Genomic DNA, 25,481 nt, shown 5'->3' with positions numbered 1-25,481 from the left:
TGCACTTGTCACACACTACCCATCTCCTACAAATGCAATTTATTGCAGGATGGAGTTTACCACGGAAACATGCTTGCTCACTTGACATGGTTATGAGGTGAACAATAGACTCTCCTACCTTGATAATCACTAAACAAATACTAATAAGGGACCAATGGAAGGGTGTTTACTAATGTGAGCCACAGGAAAGCAGTTCTTTTCCTACAGACAGAAACTCCTTTAAGGCTCTCAAGTAGTAATAGCCTTTCTAGAACCAGTCATAAACAGGAAGTTGTTTACTTCTAATAATTTAGAATTGGCCCTTTTCAGGATACAGAATCATTGAGAAATTGTTAATAAGTCTAAACCACTATCCATCTGGCAAAGAAATGATGACAAGTGCATTCATTAGACGGTATGGCATCAACAGTGCTCACATGGTAGCCTGGGATAGCTACTATGAATGCTATACATGGCAGAGCATTAAACTGGACCAAAGAAAGTTTATCCTTGACCATGAACAAGAATTTTCAGCTTGAGTCTTCAGGAAAATCAAGATACCTGGACTGTTGGATCTGAGTTGGAGTTAATTAGCCAAAAGAATTCATATGAGAACCTCTCGCTCTTGCATACTCTCTGAAAAAAAAAAAACAAAGCTAATCATTCAAGACTAGTCTTTAAGATTAACACTGTGTAACTGAAGCATTAGAATTCTGTGGTTTGGGGGCTTAATCTAAAGAGTCATATTTTTGTTTTTTCTCAGTCTTTTCCAGATAACATTTCTTTTGTTTCATTTTACAGCTTAGGAAATTTCAACCCCGAGACTTCCCCAGTTGATTTCCACCACATATACGTTTATGATATGATTTTACAGCACTGTTCTGAAGGAGGACTCTCCCTCAGCCTGCTTTTAAATCAGGCTTTGATTTCTAGTCCTAAAGAAGATTCCAGAAGGAGGCAGATGAATTTCAAAGCATGTTGAATAGTAAGCGTCAGCCTATCCATTCACTGGTCAGCTTGAAAGTTGTGGTGAACTAGCTGCCTTTGTCTACACCCCTGCCACTACCAACTCCACTGTGTGTGTATCTTCGAAATGATGGCAGAAAACCAGGATGGAGAAGGGTGGGGAGAGGATGGCTTATATGGCATAGCCTCTTAGCCAAACAATGGTACCCAGGAAACTATTACTACTTCATGTCTATAGTAGACAGAATGGAACATGGTGATTATCCTCTTCTCCATGTAAGCCACCTAAACACACACACACACAAAGCAAACCATATTTAGAAACAATGGACCAACACATGCCACTTTTCTGTGACTGCTTTTAAAGTGTGATAAAAATTAAAGGTGAAAGGGGCAAATTAAGTCTTTTATGCCCCGTGGCATCTGCCTCAGCCTCATAACTTAAAGCTCTCTAAGCACAAAGCAACTTCAGTGGGCCTTATCAAGCAACTTTTGTGTTTAGTATTAATAATGAGATGATGTCTCCAAATACGGAGCTGTGCCTACATTTTATAAGCAACAGGAATAGAGAAAGAACTTAGAAACTTCTGCTCATTTCAATTCTTTATGCTTCCGTGACCATTTGTGACCCATTTGTTTTTTTCCCCCCAGAATCAATTTTAGTCTTTCATGCACAGCCAGGGCACTCTGCCATCTGGCATGAAAGGGGCGAGAGTATGCAGCACTCTAGAAATAAACAAAATAGATCGAAAACGTTGAAACCTAAAGCAAACAAGGATAGTTTAGTCAAATCACTGTGCTATATAGATATTAAAAGTGAGGCCCAAAAAGGAAGGTTTGCCATAAATTACCAAACTCCACATTTTTAGACCAAAGCCTTTCCCACTGAACTATACTAAATTATTTTAACGCCACGAGATCTTTATCTCTTATTACTGGTGAATGAGCCAGCCCGAATTGAAGTGAAGCATATCCATATATAACACCTAGCGTTACATGAAAGTCAAATGACTCAGTTCTCATAAAATATCTTAAAATATCATGTATATGTCCTTTGTAAAATTGGGTATAAATATATCATTTTTCTTAACAAGATTGATAAAAATTCCTTTGCATACTAGAGTTTAAGGGAAGCTCCCAAGTCAACCAAGTCTCTAAATCTCAACAGAGTAAGACAGTGAGCTTTTATTTTTGTTCAAAATGATTGTATAATCTCGGCACAGAGAAGGTGTTTGGGCAATCTTTGGTTATAGATTTGGGTCTTTATTTCTCCTATAGAGGTTCCCTAGCTTTATCTTGTTGCTGTTAGTTCCAATACCACTCCTCTGCTTAAATATTTATCTTCTGTTCTGCCTGGAACAGAGAACAAGGTGTGCTTTCTTTTATAACTAAGTACAAGGTGGACATACACAGGATTACAAAGGCATTACAAAGAATCCATGATAATTTGTGTCTACATATTCTTAATGATCTCTCTCTCTCTCTCTCTCTGTCCCTCCCTCTCTCCCCCAAATCTCTGCTCTTTGTCCATAAAATTCTAGACACTTTAAGTAAAATGAGTTTTAAAATTCCTGTAGAGACCATCCAGTCTATACTCTCATTCTGTGCAGGAATATATTGCTAAGAATCACAGCATACAGACGATCTTTCTATATGTTTTTAGGCACTTCCTAAAGTGGTGAAGAGATATGGGTTTGAATGCCAAACTTGCTTTCAGGAGTTCGCTTCATTTCTCTCTGCTTCAGTTTTCTCTCACGGTAAATGTGAGTGCTAATAGTTCTAACTATGTCGCCTGAATACTATGAAGACTGCAAAAGTGTAGATTGCTGAGAACAGTAACGGGAATACCCTAAAAGTGCTTTCTCATTTCCACTTACTGTTGCTATGAATACCTTCATAGGGAGCTCTCCACCTGCTGCTGTTATACAAGGTTATTTTAGCATAATAATTAGAACACTTCCTAGTGGGAAAGTAATCCTATTAAACAGTCTCCAAGTTCCTTTCAATAACATCTGTCCATTGGTCCTGGTTCCTCCTTCTAGAGTTGGCAAGATGAATGGGTCCATTTCCTATAATAATCATTCAGGAAGGTGACAGCCATTAATAAACTTCTCTTAAACTTCCCTTATTTGGCCATTTCCAAGACTCTATCCGCCTCAGCTAATGAAAGGCACCATTCCCATCATGCTTTGCTTTGAATAATACTAACATCAGCTGTGAGCCAGGTACTGTGCGGAATTGTTTGCCTGTATTAGATAATCCTTCACTCTAAGTAGGGAGGACATCCCATCTCTCTCTCTCTCTCTCTCTCTCTCTCTCTCTCTCTCTCTCTCTCCCTCTCCCAACTTACTATTCCTTGCCTTCTCACTATTTTAAAAGCAACTATATTTTTACATTTTAAACCATATAAGCTAAGCATCTATTTAAGCCAAAGGCTCTTCTGCTCAGAAATAGGTTTGACACCCAAGGCATAAGTTTGTGACACTTATTGAAATATATGTATTTCTTTTCAGGTTTATCACTCCTTTAGACAGCGAATCTCTTAAATATTGCCACTTCACCCTGACCATATGCTCTCAAGAAAGTTTTTGAATGGAGAGGTGCAAAGACCTAAGACAGCAACAGGAGATCTTTCTCTGAGATGTCACAGGTATGTCTGTATGCATGCCACTGTGTTTATCAGCACACATCTACTCATTTAAGCCTCACAAACTAATTTATTCTCATAACTACCATATGTGTTCTTAAAACTCTTTAGCAAGCGATGAAATGATTCTGGAAGCTGAGTAATCTGACCTCGTGCAAAGAAGTATCAGATTTAAATCTGGTCCCCATTGTTTCCCAAATGAACACTATGTGCTAGCTATTCCATTCCCATACCCACAGAGCATCTGAGACTCCACTCCCATATCCAAGAAGCAAGCGGGGTTCCTCTGTATCTCTCCTCCAACCTTCTTCTACATTACTATGTATGTACCTTCAGCTTCGGGTAGTATGAAATAGTCCAGACACCAGTCTCCAGCCACTGATCCCACTGGGACGGGGATTGAGTCTTGCTCATCCTGTGTCTTAGTTTCTTGCCATGTAAGGCTTTAGTCTGTTTCTTTATATCATGAATTCACCATTTCCATGTCCGTCTTGGCGATTCCTGGCTATTTGGCTTCTGCTGTCACTCGGGCGTTTTTGTGACTACTACTAGCCTCTCGGGACCTCAGGCTTCCAATTGCTGTGTGGCGTCTGTGCTCAGGCACAAGTGGTGATGCTGATGCATAGCCATCACGGAAGTCATTTGGAAGTAAACCTGCATCAAAGTGGCTCCTCCTGGTGTCATTATCCTACTCCGTCGGCCTTCATTTTCTTGTCAAAGAAAACACACATTTCAGTGAATGTGGATTCCCTCAGCGTGAACCCTCCAAATTTCTTAACCCATCACTGAAGTGAAGCCACCTGCAACAACAGCTGTTTAAACTTGCTTCATTCACAAGCCAAACTGTCAGGTCAAATGCAGCTTGCTGCAGAATATTCCTTTACACTGTGTGAAGAAGATGTGTCACCGTGATTGGTTTAACAAAAGGCTAAAGAGCCAATGGCTGGTCAGGAGGAATAGGCAGAACTTCTGGATGGAGAGAGCTCTGGTAAGGAGCAAGGTAGGCTCATGAGCCAGACACAGAGGGAGAAAGACATGCAGGAGGAGAGGTAAAAGTCACAAGTCATGTGGCAACACATAGATGAATAGAAATGGGTTAATTTAAGTTGTAAGAGTTAGTGGGACAAGCCTAAACTATAGACTTATCTTTTATAATTAATAATAAGTTTCTGAGCCGGGCGGTGGTGACGCACGCCTTTAATCCCAGCACTCGGGAGGCAGAGCCAGGCGGATCTCTGTGAGTTCGAGGCCAGCCTGGGCTACCAAGTGAGTTCCAGAAGAGGCGCAAAGCTACACAGAGAAACCCTGTCTCGAAAAACCAAAAAATAAATAAATAAATAAATAAGTTTCTGTGTTGTTTTTTTTTTTTGTGAGCTGGCAGCCCAAAGAAAAATCCATCTACAGCGGCTTCTAGCCTTAAATTACAAATAGCGTTAAAGAATTCAGAATGTAATTAGAGACTTACAGCTTGTGAATACAGTCGGGTAGGTACCTGAACTGCAACACAGCCCTAGACTAAAGTCTGTGAATAGTCAGGGCATTGGCCAGGATTCCAGTGCATGTTTCCTTCATGCTTTCTTCATTTGTGTGTCGAGGGTGTTCAAATGCAAAGCAAATGGAGGATTTGGTTTGAGAGGTTCTTTTTTTTTTTTTTTTCAGTTTTGGTTTAAATCATCAGCTACCTGTCTCTCTTCTTCTTAAGCAACTATAAACCCATTTTGTTTGATTTGTTTCTGTCCTGTTTTTCATCTGCTCATATTTTTTCACTTATATTCTCTATTGTTGTATTTGACACCCTATACTATATCTGTCAATGAAAAGTCCACACCCATGGAAGCTAAAAGAAGCAAAGTCACAAGCCAAACAAATAACTCACACACTCGTGGTTCTAAAAATAACCATAATGACTCTCCTTGGAAAAATCACCTCAGAGACCTGGAAGTACGGGAGCGCATCCATTCCAGCACAAAGATCCAATTTTTCAGTTCCTATTACACAAACATAGGGAGATATTTAGAGCAAACGGAAACCCAGAGCTTGCTGAATCTTGAGCTGTACTCTCCACTTTCCATGCGTGTTGCACGGGCTTTGTTAGAAAAGATTAAAAGGACAAGGGACAATTAATGAAAGCACCATTCCCCTCAGCTGTACCTAGCCCTGGGACACCCCCACTCTGACGAGCTCCCTCACTGGCTTGGCTCCTCTGGAACACCAGTGAATTGCGGAAGCAGCCTCTGGAAGCAGCGGAGGCAGAAGTGACTCCAGATGTAGGAAGGCAGATGTAGGAATAAGGGCAGAAGTAGAAGTAGCTGCCTGAGTACTTTCTGTTTCTGCCATAATCGGGCTCTTAAGAAGAGCGTAGCAAATAAAGAGGGAATATGTCAGGATTACAATGAAGCATACAAAATAAATGGGAGAAGGATGGGGAGGATCTAAAAAAGCTCGGTGTCCAAATCTCTAGTAAAATAGCAATGCCAGTCACAATTATCATCACAATAGTTAATATATCTGTGGATAATTGAACCAATGGCTAAGGGCTTCCTTGTGCATCCCACCAATCCCTGGCCTTGGAAGAAATTTATAATAACCATCTCCAATATGCATGTAAGGAATCTAAAGTCTAGAAAAGCCAGGAAGCATACCCTAGAAGAGGCATCTAGTGAAAGGAACTACTAGAAATAGATTCTAGATCTTTCTAATTCCAAGACAATTCTGTATGTTCTATTCTCTACTACGTTCTACTATATACTGAGTGAAAAATAGCATGGATATGTTAAGTATCCAAAGTTATCATTGATTTTTTTCCCCATGATTTTTCTCCTGAAAATGATTAGGGACATTGTCGTTGATTACTAGTTTGATCAAATTTACAGAGAGGTAAGCAGACTTACTTGTAGAAAAGAAACATACAGAACAACATTCTAAACTTTGAAAATAAAGTTTTCAATGAAATGAAATAATAAGGGGACTAAGAAAAAACAGGCATGCTACAGTACAAATGTGGCAAATTACAAAGAATTTACACCATAGCATTCATGCTGTGTTCGTGTTACAAATGGAGAGGCCATCTCCTCAAAGCATTATGTGTCATATTAAAATGATGCTCTTCATTCCCATGGGATTGTTTGCATTCATTCGTAAATTTGTAAGGATTGTCTAGTAACATAAGAGCTATAAGCCTACAGCAATTGTGCTTGGCTTTTTGTTCATACGGATTTAGAAAAAAAGAACACAATGTTTGAACTCAAATATGAACATTTCTGAAAATACTTACTTAGGGGAATGTCCTTGTTTTTCTCATATTTGAGATAAACTTCCATAACTAGGGACTGGAGAGTGGAAAGCTGATCCACCATGTTAAATGGTATTTGTTGGTCTGGCAGCAAGAAAGGGGTTAATAGAGAGGAATTTAAAAAAAGAAAAGAAAAACTCTGAAGCCCATTACAGCACAAAACCTTATATGTAATATACATCAAAACTACCTCTGGCCGGGCAGCGGTGGTGTACATCTTTAATCCTAGCACTCGGGAGGCAGAACCAGGCAGATCTCTATGAGTTCGAGGCCAGCCTGGTCTACAGAGTAAGATCCAGGACAGGTACCAAAACTACACAGAGAAACCCTGTCTTGGAAACAAACAAACAAACAAAAACAAAAACAAAAAACTGCCTCTGAACACCAGGGTCTAATAGATGTAATTGTAGAGTTATATTCCCAGACACATTTTACAAGCACCACAGTGACTAATACTCTTTTCCATCTACTTGTATTCAGTTAAGCATCAGAAGCCCTGCATTGAGAACTGAAGACATGGCTTGGAATATTCCCAACTCATAGCATGCCTATGGCTCACTGAGAGACCGCTTAAGGGCAGATTCTGATTGAGTTTTTCTGACATCAGCACTCTGGATATATATTCCTAAGAAGCTCCTAGACAGTTCAGGAACAATGCTTTGAATAGGAGCATCTTTATATATTGGGTAATGGCCACTTCAAAATACACAGACATCATTTTATTCAATTAAAATCTAAAGTCAAGGCTGCATTTCTAGTCATTTTTATAGTTGCATGAATGTATCAACATAATGACAAGTCATAGAGTGATATGCATAGATATAAACACACACACACTGAAGCATTCCTTCAAGTACACATGGATGAATTAATAAAGTAACTTCACATGATCCAACAATCCCCTACAATTCCCTATCTGGGCATGCATCCAAGGACATGAAAGCAGTATCCAGAAGAGATATGGGAACCTCCATGTTTACTACTGTGATATTCACAATAATCAAGATATGGAATCAACATAATGTTAATCCATAGGCCAATGGATAAAGAAAATATAGTAAAAATTACTCATTTTCTAAAATAAGGGTGTTTTTCTATTTGTACCAACACAGGTGATCCCAGAGGACCTTCCATTAAGTAAAATAAGATAGACAGAAAAAGACAAGATATTATATCATCTCGCATACACATGCAATCTAAATAGTTGGCTACATAGCAGCATTGAGGCTAGAGTGGTTACCAGTGCTCAGCTGGTGTAACAAATGGGAAGATGTTGGTCAAAGGGCATTAACTTGCAGTGATAAAATGAACACATTCCCAATTCCTATTATATAATATGATGACAACAGTTAATAACAATATACTGTACATTTATAAATTAGCTATGAGAACAAATCTTAAGTAAACTTGTCACTAAACAACAATAAAAGTAACTATGCAAGATGATGGATGTATAAATTGGCATGACGGTAGTCATCATTTCACAGTATATTATATATCTCAATATTGTAAGTTTTATTCTTTATTCATATTTCAATATAGCCATGGGGTAAAACCATCTTCAATTCTTTATTAGCTGTAAATTTTGTTAATTTATTTGCTAGAGAAGAAACCAAAGATGAGTTTTCATTTTAGGATTTACAATTTGAAATTACAAAATTTATCTCAAGTCTGGGGCTAAAAGATCCAATATCTAAAAGCAAACAGGGAAGAATATCCAGAGGAAATTTTGATGTATTAAAAGAAGGCTTTGGGTAAGGAAGTTAAAAATACACTGTATTTCACCTGGGTCAGACTTCAGGAGATTGATTATAAGCAGAGGGAGAGAATTCCTAAGGAAAATGTCGAGGTGAGCAGCATCAGATGGCATGATGCTAAGATGATAAACTTATCACCTTGTAGGCTGCTGACCTACTCACACCTATTGTACCCTGCATAACATATGGTCCTGTTCTACATTTCTTACTTAAGCATCAATCTCTATTCTCCAAGGACAGCATGGCCAAAAAAAAGAAATAAGCGGGAGTGTCCTCCACAGGACAATGAGCAGGACTCTCCTGAATCAGTATATCAAATGTTTTTCATTGAAATGAACTTTTGGTATATTCCAGAGGAATCCATATTAAAGCTTCAAACTTTAATCAAAGCATAAAACTTCAATTCCAGGGACAGAGGCTGGCAAGATTTTTCCCATAAAAAGCTAGATAGAAATACTTGTTTTGTTCAGACTAGGAAATTTTATTTTCTTCAACCATTCAATTCTAGTACTGTATCATGGAACAGAGGATCAATTGTATGCATGTAAATCAACAAATACATTCCCCAAAATGCAAGGACATATCCCTGACCAAGGGGTTTACATATACCCTGCCTTAAAGAAATGCAATTCTGTGGTAGACTGTGTATCTTGGTTTGGGGATTAGAAAATCTCAATAACATCTCTGTAAACAGACACTATTAAGACAGACATCAGGTCTTGAGAGTGGCCTCTAACCATCACCCTCACATCCCTTCTCAAAAAATTTAGTAGGCTTTGCAAGTGTGAAGGGAGAAGGACAAAGATTGAGGAACTAGGGACTTCCAGACAATATGAGATACCTACTTGAGAAACTCAAACCTGCACCTACATCTCATGATAGATTATGATCACATGATAGGAGTTTATGGTTAGAAGCCCCTGATTCTGGCATGATCACCACCACGTACCCCTCAAAAGAGTTAATGTATCTTATTCCTGCAACATTAACACCCTTTTAAGATTAAATTAAGAGAGAAGGGGAAGGTAAAGCTATGAGTAGGTGACTTTTTTTTTTTTCATATAGATCAGGACCTGCTGTGTGGACGCTTTTATGTGCTTCAGGAAAAAGTGTTGTCTTTAACACAGGAAATATGTCTTAGAAGCTGTATGTACTTGGCCTTTGTTTCAGGAGGCTCCAAGTTCATCAGTCACAGGATGTTCTCACTGTGATACTTATCAAATAGATTTCCAGAGATAGCACTGCTATCCAGCAGCAAAAATTCTCAAGTTATGTGATGGCAGCATCATTGGCAGAGTGGAGAAGTCATGTCATCCAAGCATCGATATAAAGAGTACAGCCAAATTGCCCATGTGGGAGGGAAGAGGTGTTCTTAAGAGCACCACTGTTCTGTGAGGTGACCCAATCACTGAGTTATATGTCCATCAGAAATTGTCTCCTGAGTGTACAGAGACTTTTAAAACTCTCCAAGGAATAAACCATATTGGAAAAACTTAAGTGAGAAACAAGCCAAGGAAAGACTACTAGGAACTAATCCTGGGGGAGGTAACATGATAATCAAGCAAGGCCCTCAAACAGCAGCACGTATTAGAAGGGTTACTTTGCTAAGTTAGGTCAAGTGTCTAGCAGAATGTTCTGAGAAAGACAAGGACAGTGAGATCAATTTGATGGCTCAGAAAAATCATCAGACTATTTTATGGACTCTCAATATTTGATTTGCAGGGTTCTGGTAGTGCTTATCACACGCCCTCAAGTGGAGGTCTTTCAGACATAATAACCTGTTTTCCCTCTTTGTTATGTTAACTACGTCCTTTTTACTCAGATGACAGTGATGTTTGCAGAAGAAACTGGAGCCCTGCTTTCTTACTCACTTAGACTCAAAAATCATTGTTTTCTCTTAGATCTCAGAACATTTATACCTTTCCTCGGGCTCATGACAGACCACAACCCTGCTCTTACAATTAAGAACATATATAATCTCAAATCTTTGTAGCCTAATTATGAGTCCTTACTATCCCATGCTTATTTTCTAAGACATGGCATCTCCCATCTCCTGCCTTGTTTTCCTCTGTTGAAAAAACTTAGACGAAACTTGACTTTCCCAATGTTCATGCAGTTAGAGAATATCTGGCCCAGGGATGGATACTTGCCCCCTGGTTTTCAATTCATTTCTCTTTACATTTTACTCCCTCCTGCTTCTATGAAGACATGATCTCCAGGGATGTATACTTTAACCACCTTTGCCACAGGAAGCCAAGCAGGGTCCCTAGTCAATCATACTCTTCCTTGTAGTAGGAGAGGTGTGTCTAAACCACAGACAAAATTAATTACATGCTCTTTGATGTCAACATGGCACCTTGTCCAGATCCTTAGTACTTTACAGCACATATCACAACCCACTCCAAATAATTTGTTAGCCTTAAATAGACTGTGTTGTTCTAGAACACATTTGATATGCATAAATGATTATTTAGCAGGTGAGTGAACATGTGGATAATTGAGCAAATAAATATATGATTATTGAGTGAGAGTGTAAGGGAATAAGAACCAAATGGCTTATATTCTAAAGCTGATGCCATTGAATTCTGACTGAGAAATTTGGGACAAATAACTATAAAACCTAGATAGTTATATAACACAGCTGTGAAAATGTTCTTTGAGACCTGGGGGATGGATCAATGAATAAAGTACCTGCTGTATAAACTCTGAGTTTCTAAATTTCAGTCCCTGGGACCCACATAAAAACTAGGCAAGGGGGTATGTCTCTGGAACTCTAACACTGGGAAACAGAGACAGGAAAATTGCTAAAGCTTGTTGGCCAGGCAGGCTAGCCAAAAGGGTATTCTCTAGATTCAGGAAGAGACTCTGTCTCAAGAAAATGAGGTAGAGACTGATGGAATACACTTGGCATTAACTTCTGACTTCCCTGAGAGCACCCACACACACTTATAACATACACACATGTTATTTATATACTATGGAAAGTATATGGAATCATTTATATTCCTCATTCCCTTCCTTATTTGGATAATGCTAAGTGATAATTATATCATCAGTTTAAACAAGAGTCAAAGACTCAAACACCAGATAATGAGGCAGGGTGTAAGAAATATGAAGGCATAAACTCAATGATAAACAGAAACAATAGCACATTAGTAGTGAGGGGTATGAGGACTATAGTGAGCTAACTAGTTCCTGCCTCAGTCAAGGAGGGCTGATCTTACCATGTACTGCCTAATGTCATTATAAACACAATGTTGCCAGATCCTGTAATTATTAATGAAAATTAGAAAACTAGATTATGGTATAAAATATTACTATTATTAACTTTTGTGCCAGCCATCCTTGGATTAGGAGCCACAAGCCTTCCACTCTGATATCACAGTTGGTTAACTCCTCATGGTAATGGTGAGAAGTACCTGCACAGGAACCCCTTAGAGGAAAACCATCTTGTGTGAAACCTAGCGATTGAGAGAAAAGAGTCAGACCTGCACTTCAGAGGGCTGGAGTCATTACTTGCTGACTGGCCCTGAGTGAATTCACATACTGTGTTAGATGAATCATAGCTCCCTTCCCATACCTTCTCAGAGGCCTATGAAATGTACCCTAAAGGTTCAAAATGCATAATGAATGAAAGAATGTGGAGAACTCATGGTGAGATTCAACACAGGAGATGGTATCAAGACTTCCCAGATGGTATCTAAGACTGAATAGAAGCTTGATAAATAGAGTAGTATAGAAAATGAGAAAATGAACACGAGTTTGAAGATGATAACCCTCCTAAGGAAGTACATAATAATTATGTGTGGTTTCTAAGTGTGATATGAAGTCCATTTAGCTGTCATTTTATAATCAACAAAAGCAAAGCACAAAGAAGTAAACTATTAAAGGTGAGATAGCAAACAGTCAGAATCAGAGTAGAAAGCCTACAACTATAAGAATTGCCTGCTACTATCATCCCAAGAATCTTGACTATTTCAGGAAAACCCTTGGCTTTAAGCTATAGAAGAAGTATGGAGTGAGTGGAGATTGAGTTTTAGGTGTAATTTATGTCAACGTAGAATAATTAACTTAGCATATTAAAAAATTCACTATAGAAGCTCCAACAAATAATACATTAGTGGTTGAGTTCTTCACGTAAATTGGGGGTACTCAGTATATGGAAGAATTCAGCAAATTAATGTTAAAAGGAAAGCAACATTAAGAACGTAGCTGGTCTAATTAATGAGAAGATTAAAAATGATTATGTGGGGTTACTTAGGTAACAAGTATGTGTGTATCTATATATGTACATATCTATGTTAATACATATTGAAATTTATGGTAATGAGGAAGAATAAAAACATTATTTTAGACAGTCTATATTGAAGGCACTCACATTCAGCCATTCTGGTTATAATACTCCAATAAGGACCCAATGGAAGCAGGTGGAACAGGAAGTAGCACTTAAAATCAGAAGTGTGAATATGACCCCTGTGCAGTATAAACTGATGTCCAATCAACACTCTGTCTCTTGACTAAAGACAAAACAAAAGGAGGTAAGAGTAAAGGCCTATGACTGAAAGAACTTAGGAAGAAAATAGCGATGCCGAACGTGAAAGTTTCTACTTCCAAAATGTCAAAAGCTAACATGGTAGCAAACAACTCATTATACTAATTCAACATGAAAAACCAGGGCTATCACTCAATAAAGACCTGGGGATTGGGGGATGGGAGTGTAGGAATGGGATGAGTATAACCTAGGAATGGGATGAGTAAAGCTTAACACTCAGTCTTGTAACCATATATTCAGGCACTTAATTTTTTTCTTTATTTTTGAGGAGCATTAAAAATATGTATAGGTAGTCTGTTGCCCTGAGATCCTGTTGTTCTGTTAATTGAAAAATGTTTTACCTTCTCTTAGCAAGTATTTACATGTTAATTAACTCTGGGAAGATGGCAAGTTTTTTCCTCAATTGAAAGTCTTAGCGGGGTCTCTAAATCCGCACCCATTCAGTTCAGATGAGGAAGGAGAACTGCTTTCAATATAATACAATCTAATTCTTTGGTTGAAAAGTTCTAGAGAATTTTCTGTCCGTAGACAGAGTGATTTCTGGTAACTGTTCTATGGAGAAGACGGCCCTTCTCCATAATGTGAATTTATTTGAATTTAATGATTTTCTAAGGAGTATAACCACATGAAGACTTCCTTACAAGTGTAGTTCATGGAAAAGACAGCAAGCTCCAGGAAAGAGGACAAAGGAGGAAAGGGGAGGAGGCTGAGGAAAGGGCTCAGTGGACAAAACACTTGCTGTGCAAGAACACGGGAGCCTGATTTCAGATCCCCAGAACCCAAGCAGAAGACAGAGAGTGTGGCCACCTGCCTCTAATCCCACTGCACAGAAGACAAACAGGGATTCCAAGGGGGAGCTGGCTGGCTAAACCAGTCAAAATTGGAGAGCTGGGGTTCAGCAGGTCAGGGAAGACCCTGCCTCAATGAATAAAGTGGAGAATGACAGAGGAAGACATAGGAAGAAGTAAACTTTGATCCTACTCACATTCATCTACCCTTCCGCACAGACACACACACACATGCATGAGCACCAACACATGTATACACATGCACACACACCTGATGTCCACACATACAAGATAAGAAAAGGAAGAAAGCTAGGAGACAGCCTCACATATAAAGAATAAGATGATCTGTGCTCCTTGGTAAGAAGAAAACAAGCAGGAAGCTGAAGCTGGGCTGGGAAGGCTAAGGAGGAATAGAGTGGGAAAGAGACAACATAGGTTTCCATGTCTGTAAATACATGGAAGCATGACAATGACTGATTTAGTGCTTGGTTGGTTGATTGAGACAGGTTCGCCCACTTTATCCCAGGCTGGCCTAGAACGCACTAAGTAGCCCAGGCTGGCCTCAAGCAAGCAGCAATTCTCTAGCCTCAGTCTCCTAAACTCTGGTATTGCAAGTATGAACAAGATTTAAAAAAATCTCAGAAATACAGTTTCCTTTACCCTACAGAGTAAGTAGGTGGATGGAATTCTATGTACAGTTAATAATAAAATAGTTAATACTTGATGTCACATTAAGGACAGGGCAGTGTTCTCAGTGATTCACCAGTACTTCGCTCTTGATTCCCAGGAACTCTCTGGGACAACTGAATAACTCACTCCAGGGACACCAAAATGTGGGAGACCTAGAATGTAAACTTGTGAAGATCTGTTCTTTTATTACCACTTTTAATTCACTATCCTTACTATATCCATCATTACTGTATCTGTTTTCTAAATGTATAATAAGTATATGAGAATACATAAAATTAAGAACCATTAGAAGGGTCATATGAAAACTTAATAACAGTAGAAGCTTTGGAAAATTTATACACATATGAAGGTGATCTAAATGAAATTGCCAAACAATGAGCAGAGACAGAGTCCTGACTGGAAAGCTCTTGTCACCAAATGAAGCTTCCAATACCTGAACTGGGTTACATATAATTGAGTTGTTGGCCAAAGGACCTCTCCCCCAAACAACCCAGACTTTTGCCAAGACTGTAGGTTGCTCTCCACAAACTGATAGCGAGCCTCCATTGCTGAAGACAACACCTACACAACTCACTGAACACAGAGCTGGTGCCTACATAGATCCTTCACCCCTCTGCGCCAGCACTAGCGTCTTTGGTGCAAAAAAGTACTCTGCAGGCTACCAAAAGAGAAATGTAAACACCAGCCCAGCCTTTTGCGATCCAAACCCAACCAGAGGATCATAAACCCTTGGATCTACAATGTCATCCTGCCTGCAAGATAGGCTAGTTCAGTGGTGGCACATGCTTGTGGGAGTTCATCTGACTTAAGACCACCCCCTAAGATGGAACCTATACCTGACACTGTTTGGCTGATGAAGAATCTGAGACTATGTAGTCCAGTGACTTAGGGTAAAATGAAATGCTACTGGTCTAAAAACAACAAACAAAAAGCGAACAGCAAAAAAGTAGCAATAAAATGACTCCTAATAACATTCTGCTATACTCATAGATTTGTGTCTTGCTCAGCAATCAGCAGAGAAGCTTCCTCTTGCAGCAGATGGTAACAAATACAGAGACCCACAGCCAGACATTATGTAGAGAATGAGATACTCTGGAATACTCAGCCCTAAACAGGGTATCTCTACTAAATCTCTCCCCTCAGGGCTCTGGGAACCCCACAGGAGAGGAAGCAGAAAGAGTGGAACAACTAGAGAGAGATGGAGGACACCAAGAACACAAGTTCCTCTAAATCAGCAAGCTCTATGTATATATGAATTTATAGAGACTGAGTCAGAATTCACAGGGCCTCTGTGGGTCTGCACCAACTAGAGTGGAAAGAAGTGGACACATGCCCCATCCCTAACCCAGAATCTACCTCCAAGTGATACCCACTTGCAAATGAAATTTTAGTTTTCTCCCTGGGAGTCTCACTGGGGGAATAAACTACTCTTTAAGGGTAGGCTGCATGCCCTGCAGTAGAGGTCCTATGAAAATGAACTCAATGGCATCTTTGGAAGTTTCTTGTCTCACAATACTATGTCAAGGCTTTTCCTTTAAAAAAACAAAAAAAAAAAAAACCAAAAAAATGATTTTATCACTCACATCCCCAAGCATATACACAAACAACACACTTTTCATTGTTTTTACCCTACGGGTTCTTTGCATGTATATTATGGCTTCCAGGTAAGTGTTTTTATGAGATTCTTGAGTGTGTGAACAAGTGGATTGAACTGGATCTCTGTGTCTACATCTGTTTCTTGGGCTCTTTTCCTTCTGTCATATGTTTTGTCATATGTTAATTTTTCTTTAATCTTATTATATTTATTTTTACTATCCCCTTAGAAGCCTTTGTTTTTCCTAGTAAGATACAGAAAAGGGGTAGATATAGACGGGAGGGGAGCTGGGGAAGAACTGGGAGGAGTAATCAGGATATACTATATGAGAAAAAACAGCTAGTTTTAACAAAAGAGGAGAAAAAGAAGTACAGGAGAACATGGACAGCATTATAAAGGATTCTTTTAAAAGGGAACTAGAATTTCAAAATCTCAAAAATAATATCTACCAATGCTTAATTCTGAGTATTTACCATGTGCTCAGCAACATAAAGAAGGTATAGTAAAGAAATTGGCGAGAATGGGAGACAGAAAGTCAAATAATTCAATGTGGACACACACACACACACACACACACACACACACACACACACACACAATTAGAAGACTGCTTTTGCACCTAAGTTGAAGAATATCCCTATAAATTTTCTCAATTCCTCCTGAGAGGAAACAATGAATTTCAGGCACAAATGATAAAATCCCAAGGAGAGTCATTGTAGCAAGAAGACAACTGAGAAATAGCATGCCTGATCATCTGCATTCAGGGCTCCACTCAGGGGAGATGTAGAGGCCCCTTTGTTAAAATAAAGCAATCATTTCCAGCTTTATTAAATAAAATATCATGGCATTATTAATCTATATCAAAAGTCCCAGATGCTGTAGAAATGCGGGTGAATCTTGCTTCAGGGAGCTATTATTGGTAGCAAATACTTATAAATAAAGTATAAACAATGCTTTAATCATGGATGGTTTGGGATATTCACTACATTTGTTTACTTTGCTTCTGAAAAAAACCCTCACATTTCTTCATTCCCCTTGCCATGAAACCATAATAACAGTTCTTTCCTGAACTGCAACTGTCGGGAAAAAAAAGATTCAAAATCAGAAACTACAGATACATACATACATACATATATATATATATATATATATATATATATATATATTCCAAATTGTTTTCCAGGTCTTTGCGCACACACACACACACACACACACACACACACACACACACAAAGGGAGAGAGAGAGAAAAAAGCCCTAAAAATAATAATACTGAAAATAATAATGTAATATGCTATATGCATGCAGGCTTCCAAAGCATCTCAAACTTAGAAGGTTGCCTGTTACTTTGGCAACTATAGTTTTAGGAAATTAAAGACAGGATTACTTGAAGACCTACTAAAGATTTCTAAATATTCTGTACTTTCTTTTGTGTATCTAATGTACTTATTATATAATTATTTATGTTCTTTGTTTACTATCTGTTTGTCCTAAGTGAGCTAAAATTACAACCATGACATTCATGAGTATATTCCCAGTATTTCAGTCTAGTAGGTACTCAATACATACTTGAATAAATGATACACCATTAATCTTTGTGCAGTAATGGGTTTTTCCTCATCCTTGATCTGGCTCCAGATTAAGAAGTTCCTACACTAGAGTCAGAGAAAGAAGGAATTTCTACTATGAACAACACAAAATAAAGTTTTCTGTATAAAATATAAAATATGAGGAAGTCTTCCAGGCATGGCAAACTTAACAGCTTAGAGTCAAGCTAAGACATGAAGGACAGGTTGTCAAGGTACAGGAGGGAGTTATTCTCCCCTCTTGGAATCTTAAAAATCCATTTAAAAGAAGAAAATTATCTATACAGGTGTGGTGGTGAATGCCTGTAATCTCACACTACTCAGGAGGTAGAGACAGGAGGATCAAAAGTTCAAAGTCATCCTCAGCTACGTAGTGAGTTTAAGGCTCACCTGGCTTACACAAAACCCTGTCTCCAATAATAATAATTCTCTGAATAACAGAACCAATATGGAGGGTGAACTTAGCTAGACAGATTTCTTAGAATTCTCTTGCTGGGGACTCTTAATTCTGGGCAATATCTCACTTTTTCTTATTTACTTTTTTTTTCCTGGACTACCATTTTAAATTCCTATCTACAGTCCTTTGAAACATTAGCAACATTGCTCTTAAAACGTATCTGTTCAAAAGACATACACACCCTAGAATAGGCCGGTGTTCTTGAGTCCTGATCTGCATTATAGTTTTCAAAAAACTGTATTATGATGAACTTGTATTAATGGACTTCTCTTGACTATTTCTAACTGCTGTGAAGCATTGACATTCTCTTGCCTTGACTGACAGCACGAGCTTCTTTGCATATTTAAATGTATAACCTCTAAAATTGAACCTCACTAGATTTACTTTGTGAATGAAACGAGTAAAAGCATTTGGTCAATTTGGCGTTGTTTGCATACTTAACAAGTCCTGTCTTACTTCTTTTTCTTTATCAGAAATTTGGAAAATGGAGTATTCTTACAACGTTAATCTGATAAGATTTCTCAGCTATTTTGATCCACTCTTTCATAGATACTGAGATGTGGAGTATTCGCTTTTGGTTAGGAAACATGAAATCCATTCTCTCAAGAATAAACCTCAGTAGCAGCTCTTCTATTCTTTTCCCATACTTGGAAGTTTTGACTTGAATTGACTAGAGTGTCATTATCTCAGTCATTTTGGCTGGAAGTGATGATTATTACAAATAGAGGGAATCCCGACACCCCCAGGTAATGCTCTGTTGGACCAGAAACTAGTATTTAAAGAATCTTTTATTATCAAAATGAAGATTCAACTTAACTTCCCTGGACAGTTGCTTCCATCCTGCCACAGTCCTACCCTTCCGCTTCCCTGCAAATGCATACACGGCTAGTCTTAAAGACAATAAACTTTGTAATACAGCACTGATGGCACATCCCCATTAGAACTAACAGCCTCACTATGTGCTCTACCCTGGAGTATGCTGTTTTAATTAGGAAGATGGATCTAGGAGTTTATATGTTCTGTTGTGCTATAATTCCTGCCTTTACAGTAATTTTCTCCTGCTTTTCACACCATAATGTGCCATAAATCCTAGTTAGGCTGTTTCACTGGCCTGTTGCTAGTCAGAGTCAATATTTCAGGCCTTTTGTTGCCATGGTAACCTGCTGCCATATGCCCGTTCACTAGAATATGATACAGTCTCCTGGGGAAATTGCTATGAACTTGATCATCACATGGATTTAGGCATTCTGCTGTAGCAATTCTGCCCATCTCTCTTTATCACCCACTGACTTCTTATTGCTCTGAGTTGTTTTGTGTGTGTACATGCATACATGTGTACACATGAGCACTTACCCACATAAGTATGCACTGGGCTAAGGCAGATACATAAGAGAAAGAAGCAAACAAATCACGGAAAACATGAGTCTTTCTTCTGTCCCCATGAGAAGTTAAGCTTGGAGAAACAGAACACTTAGACACTTTTAGAATAACAAATCAAGTAAGCATCTCAATAGCCTTTGTTGCACTCACACCCTTTCTTCTGGCCTCCAATTGTCTTCCTAGTTTTTCATTCCTATGAGGCCTTCATTCCTTTTAAATCCCCCAGCATTTCTTTCCAAATTTAAAGACAGCATGTGCTCCTAGTTTAAATCCACGTCCCTTAACCTTCATTAGAGAAACTCAAACCCTAGCTGGCTCTCCTTTTCAGAACATTTATTTTTTTCTGAATGTGAACCACCTTCTATTCTTACAACACTCTTGAATGTGAGGGAAACCATGCAACTAGTAATCAATATATCTGGGCAAATCATTCTTTCCCCCTGTACCTTCTTTTCCTGGTCTCTAAAGTAGCGGTGGTGTTATCCATTCCCAGGAGTTACTGTGGAGCTAAAACTAAAAAGAAACTGAATTTTGAAGGACTGTACTAAAATGAAACTTCAAAGACGTGTAAATTATTTAAAGTAAACTTGTAAGCTCCTTCTCTTCAATACCTTTTCAACAAAAGTTTTAAAAGTATTAGTGTACACATGAGCATTACCCACATAGGAATGTACTTACGTGATTGAATTTACTGGATTAGGGTTTGAATGAAATTGAAGAGACAACAGAAAAAGAAGCATTTCTTTTTATTGTCTCTATGTCCAACTGTCACCAGGGATATCATTCCAGGTTTGCATCTGCTCTCATTTCAAAGGGACAACAACTTTGCTCTGATATATGGACGCTTGTAGACTTTCTCACAGGCTGTATTTGGGGCAATTAATCAACATTTGAATGCAGGGGTCAAAGTTACTCTAGGAGGGAGACTCACTTACACTGAATCAAGTTTTCTCCCTTAGCCTTAGACCATCATGCATGGACAGTAAAGCACTGACCCAAATAGAAGGCCCTTGCTCTTTCTATCCATGCACAATTGAGAACAGGGACCATTTGGGATTTCTATTGCACCTGAGTTAGTTTCTTAGGAACAGAATGGGAGAGCTAATCATCTAAGATTAGCAAAGAGACAATGACAGTGGTGACCTGGTCAATAGAACTGACAATCTAGTAGGTAGCTTGGTTCTTTCCTCTCTTCCTTCTCACCACTGAGACAATTCCCCTAACCTTTTACCAACTCTACCCAATCTTTGAAATATCCTTTATCATGTGAAATTTTCACTAATCATTGAAAGAAGCATATTGGTTCTCATCCCTGGCCTCAGATGCAAGAGGTCTGAGAGTGTGATCATTTGTACACTATCTACTCAAAGTGGCTTTGGGTGATTCTTTTTTTTTTTCTTTCCTTTCTGGATCAAAGTTCCTCATTTATAAATTACAGCAAAAATTCAGTTTGAACAAAAGACAGATTTTGATGTACTTTTCAAATCCCGCAGTCTGTGATTTTCTACATAATGCCCATGACTGAGCTCCATCGCCCAAAAAAAAAAAAACAGGTCAAGAGTCCGAAGAAGATTTTTTTTCCAATCTCCTGGGATTCTCAAATTATAAGCTCTAAATGCATTCTATATTTTTATTTTGTGGGTATTGTTAAATATTTATTTTTGCATTATCCAAAACATGTGAATTGGTAATTTTAATCAATTTCAAAATTAAGATTCTGGTGTCTTGGCGGGGGAGGGGGACGACACTGAGGCTTTGTGCTGCATTGGCAGCTCATTGCATATCAAGGAAACATGTCAGCATCCAACTAACAGTATTTTATGAATGAGTAAATGAATCAATCAATCAACCAACCAACCAATTGCTCTTTAAGCCCATTCTGAGAATACCTGTAATGTGAATGCTACCTTTTAATTTGTAGAAAATAAGCAATGCATTGAAACAAAACTGAATGAGATAGTTCTGCCAAATATCTCATCAACTAAATGAGGTTAGAGACATTCCTTCCTTGGCTGCTACACAGTGGCATTTACATTTAGGAACTACAAGCTGATTAATATTCCTTATGCTAATTCACACCATTAAATATAACCCCTCTCCAACTCAATGTAATCTTAGAGGCAGTATAGTACATGCAATATTTGACAGCAATTATATGATTTCTTTTTATTACCAGATGTTGCTTTTTACCTTCTCAGTTAGAGAAAGGAGATTTTATGGTGAATATGCATTTTTTTCCTACACATTTCTAGGTTTAGAAATAACCTAGCATTTTGCTTATTGGCATGCTTAACTGTTGAGTGAGTGATAAAATAAAGATGTGCAACGGAATGATGTAGTTATTATGAAAGTAACCGCATTTATTATTGCTTTTTTTTTTCCTTACTGGGAAAGTTAAATCACTTTACACATATTTTAATTCACAAAATAAGCAGGATAAGATGAATCAGTGAGGTGTGGATGGAAGAGGTCTCAGTCCAGGGCACTGAGAGTAGGGAGGGCTCCAGCACACTTCCAGTTGGCATCACTGCTGTGGGGTCCAGGTGAGCAAGGTGTGATATGGTGTCCACACAGACACAAGGTGAGGAACCTCATAAAGGCCCATCGTTAGACAGATAATATAATGCCAACTGAACCTTGACAGATGCTATTCTTCTCCAATGGAGGCAAAGTGCTCTGAGAAGCTGGAACTTTTCTGTCCACCACGCTTCTCAAGTACACAGTGCATGTCTCAATCACAGGAAGCCCTGTTAAAGCACAGGGTTCTGGGGTCACCAATGTTAATAAGACAGGATAGGCTAGTGATTTTGTGTTTCTAACAAGTTCCCAGGTAAGGTTGACATTGTCTATCTAGGGACTTTGAGACCCAGTATTCCAAGTTTGTCACGGCAGGAAGACATTCTGAGAGCTAGTAGACCAACATAACTATGTAATTCAAAAGACCACAGATAATGAGTGATGATGATGATGCTAACACAGAGGGCACCTGCCTTCTTTAAAGTCACCCAAATCCCAAGATTATCTAAAATCACATAACTAAACAAAATAGGTCCATGGGAAAGATGTAGCCTATAAGAAACCTTTGTGAATTGTACAGTGTATGGCCACATTTAGATACTGGCTTACTCAGCCAGTGAGTTCCTGCACCCTAGCTGATGCAGGAGAACTGTAAGCAGGGTGTTGCAAATGTAACTGCTCATCTAATCCAGTTGGTAGTGCAGGAGTGATGCTCAGCACTCTGCCATAAAAGGGATATCTTAATCAAACCCTTCCCCTCAAGGTTCAGAAATCTATTCAGAAGAGGAGGAAGAAAGATTATTAAGAGTCAAAATGGTGGATGACTTCCAGAAACTATGGGGCTGATATACGTAACAACTCACAGAGATTATGAAAGCACATACAAGACCTGCATACATTCAAACCAAACAAAATCTCAACACAGAGAAGGAGGGTTAGACAAAAGTCCTACAGTAACTAAGAAACTATTTGCAATTGACACCTTCTGGAAAAGGGAAAATCAGTTTTCTCCAATGAAGTGACACTGTGATCAACCAGACTCCATGTCAAGTCCCATGCCTAGGAGAAGTTGATCAACACAAAACAGACTCCATGTTTGTGTGTGTGTGTGTGTGTGTGTGTGTGTGTGTGTGAGAGAGAGAGAGAGAGAAAGAGAGAGAGAGAGAGAGAGAGAGAGAGAGAGAGAGAGAGAGAGAGAGAGAGATTTGTTGTTTGTGTTATGGTTTGAGTTGTCTTTTGTTTTGGTGGGATTTTTATTGTTGTTATTTGGACTTTTTGAGAGACAGTGAAAGAGAGAAAACTTAGGAGGACCTGGGACAAGTTGCAAGAGGGGAAAGAATATGATTGAAATACACTGCATAAAAAAATTAAAAGCCACTCGGGAGGCAGAGGCAGGCAGATCTCTGTGAGTTTGAGGCCAGCCTGGTCTACAGAGTGAGTTCCAGGAAAGGCACAAAACTACACAGAGAAACCCTGTCTCGAAAAACCAAAGGAAAAATAAAATAAAATAAAAGCTAATTTCAAATGCAATCAAAAAATAGTTAACATGTTTTAAAAGTTAAAAAAGAAAGAAAACAACAATGAAACCCACGTTCTGTCTGCTCAGTACAGAACGTATTCAATGACCATCTCTATCCCTTTTACAAGTCATAAAAGGGGGGCAGAGGGGAGATAAGAGTGTACATATGTAAGTATGGCCAGTTTTAAAAAAGCCAGTTCCTATCTTTAAAGGCCTTAGAGGCTCAATGAACTTAATAAACTGATATTTATCTGACCATCTTCTGTCAAATAGATACCAAAAGATGATCCATAGGTATTGCAAGCTGAGATACAGTCTACACACACAGTAAGATGGATCTGTCCATCCTAGCTTTGAATATGAGCATGGCAAATGTTTTCACAATGTCTAAATTACAGTGACTAACATATATGCTCTTTCTTTTGAGTCCCAGCTTCTAGCTCCTGAGTTCATTAAACTCCTGAGCTGGGTTACCATCTATAAAGTGGAAGGAATAATACTCCCTGCAGGGATTGATGTGAAGACAGTGAGTAAATAAGAGCATGGAACCTGACTTGACACATGGTAGACTGTGGTTTAAGTTGCTATTTGGGATTCCAAAGATATAAGAAAAACTACAGTGGTCAGATTTGTGCCCGAGTAGTTTTTCCCGTGAGTGACCAGATATACTGACTCTACTTCTTTGAAAAATCATGACATACCATTTAGGAATGCCATATTAAAAAATAAAGATTTTTAAATTAAATTATAAGATCACACACAATCTCTAAATATATAAATACAATCTACCAATTCCATATAATGTTACTTATTTGTCTATGACTTCAGGGCCTTGAAAAGTATCCCACCAAAAAAAAAGGGGGGGGGGAGATCTTCTGAACAGGTCACATTCAAGGTGTCACTACTTGAATTGGTAGCACACTGGATTAAGATCAGCCTTAAATACAATGGCTGGTTTCTATTAGAAGGCCATGAAGAGGCACATGTGTGCATACATAAAAAAGAAGTCCACAATAACCACCAAGACAAAGGACAGACACTGCCAACAGCCAAAGAATAATGAAAATCAATAGCCACAATTACTACCACCATTTCTAGCCACCAAAAACCAGGAAGATGGACAGATGGATTCTCCACTCTGGACCCCAAGGAAAACACAGTCCTTGACTTTGACCTTTAGAATATAAACTTATGTTACTTCAAGCCACCTTTCCTTTGTAGTATGTCACAGAACTTAAGAAAACTAAAATATATTATATTAGAAACTATTTGCTCCCCTAACGGTGAGAACACAAATTCTGGAAAATAAGTTCTCAATAATTATTTGTCTCATGGCTCACACATTACTGTAGTGCTTGAATTTATCTGGACTTAGAATATTTCTTCAATGCAATGGATTCCAATCACATTCTTTGTGTGCTGCCAGATACAGAACACACATCTTACTTTTCTCCTGTGTTCTCAATGATGGACGAGTAGTAGTTATTTCATCAATGTTCAATAAGCGATCATTGATTTCTCTATACAGTGCTTTAAAATGGCACTTGAACCACCCCCATACATGGTCATCTCTGGGAAAATGAGTGACAGAAACAAAAGCACATTCAAATACTTTCTATAGGGTAAGAAATTTGCTTCTATAGCTGAGAAGGACCCATTCAAAATGTTATGTGGTGAACGAACAGTATGAGGAGAGCATACTGGGATCTGAACTGAGAGTTGGGATTTTGCTTGAGCTTAGAACTAGAAACTGTAGAT

The 25,481-nt window shown here is 38.5% G+C and overlaps 1 protein-coding gene across 34 annotated transcripts in view; it reads right to left on the bottom strand.

Annotated features, from left to right (window-relative positions):
• Positions 1-25,481, bottom strand: part of Nrxn3 (neurexin 3) — a 1,637,399-nt gene that overhangs the window by 422,332 nt on the left and 1,189,586 nt on the right. The window lies entirely within an intron of this gene.

The sequence above is a fragment of the Peromyscus californicus genome, unplaced genomic scaffold, assembly GCF_007827085.1.
Source record: "Peromyscus californicus insignis strain IS unplaced genomic scaffold, ASM782708v3 Scaffold_15__1_contigs__length_86483966, whole genome shotgun sequence".
In the NCBI taxonomy this organism is placed as follows: domain Eukaryota; kingdom Metazoa; phylum Chordata; class Mammalia; order Rodentia; family Cricetidae; genus Peromyscus; species Peromyscus californicus.
The sequence above is the reverse complement of the archived record's forward strand: the minus strand, read 5'-3'. Positions and strand labels throughout refer to the sequence as shown.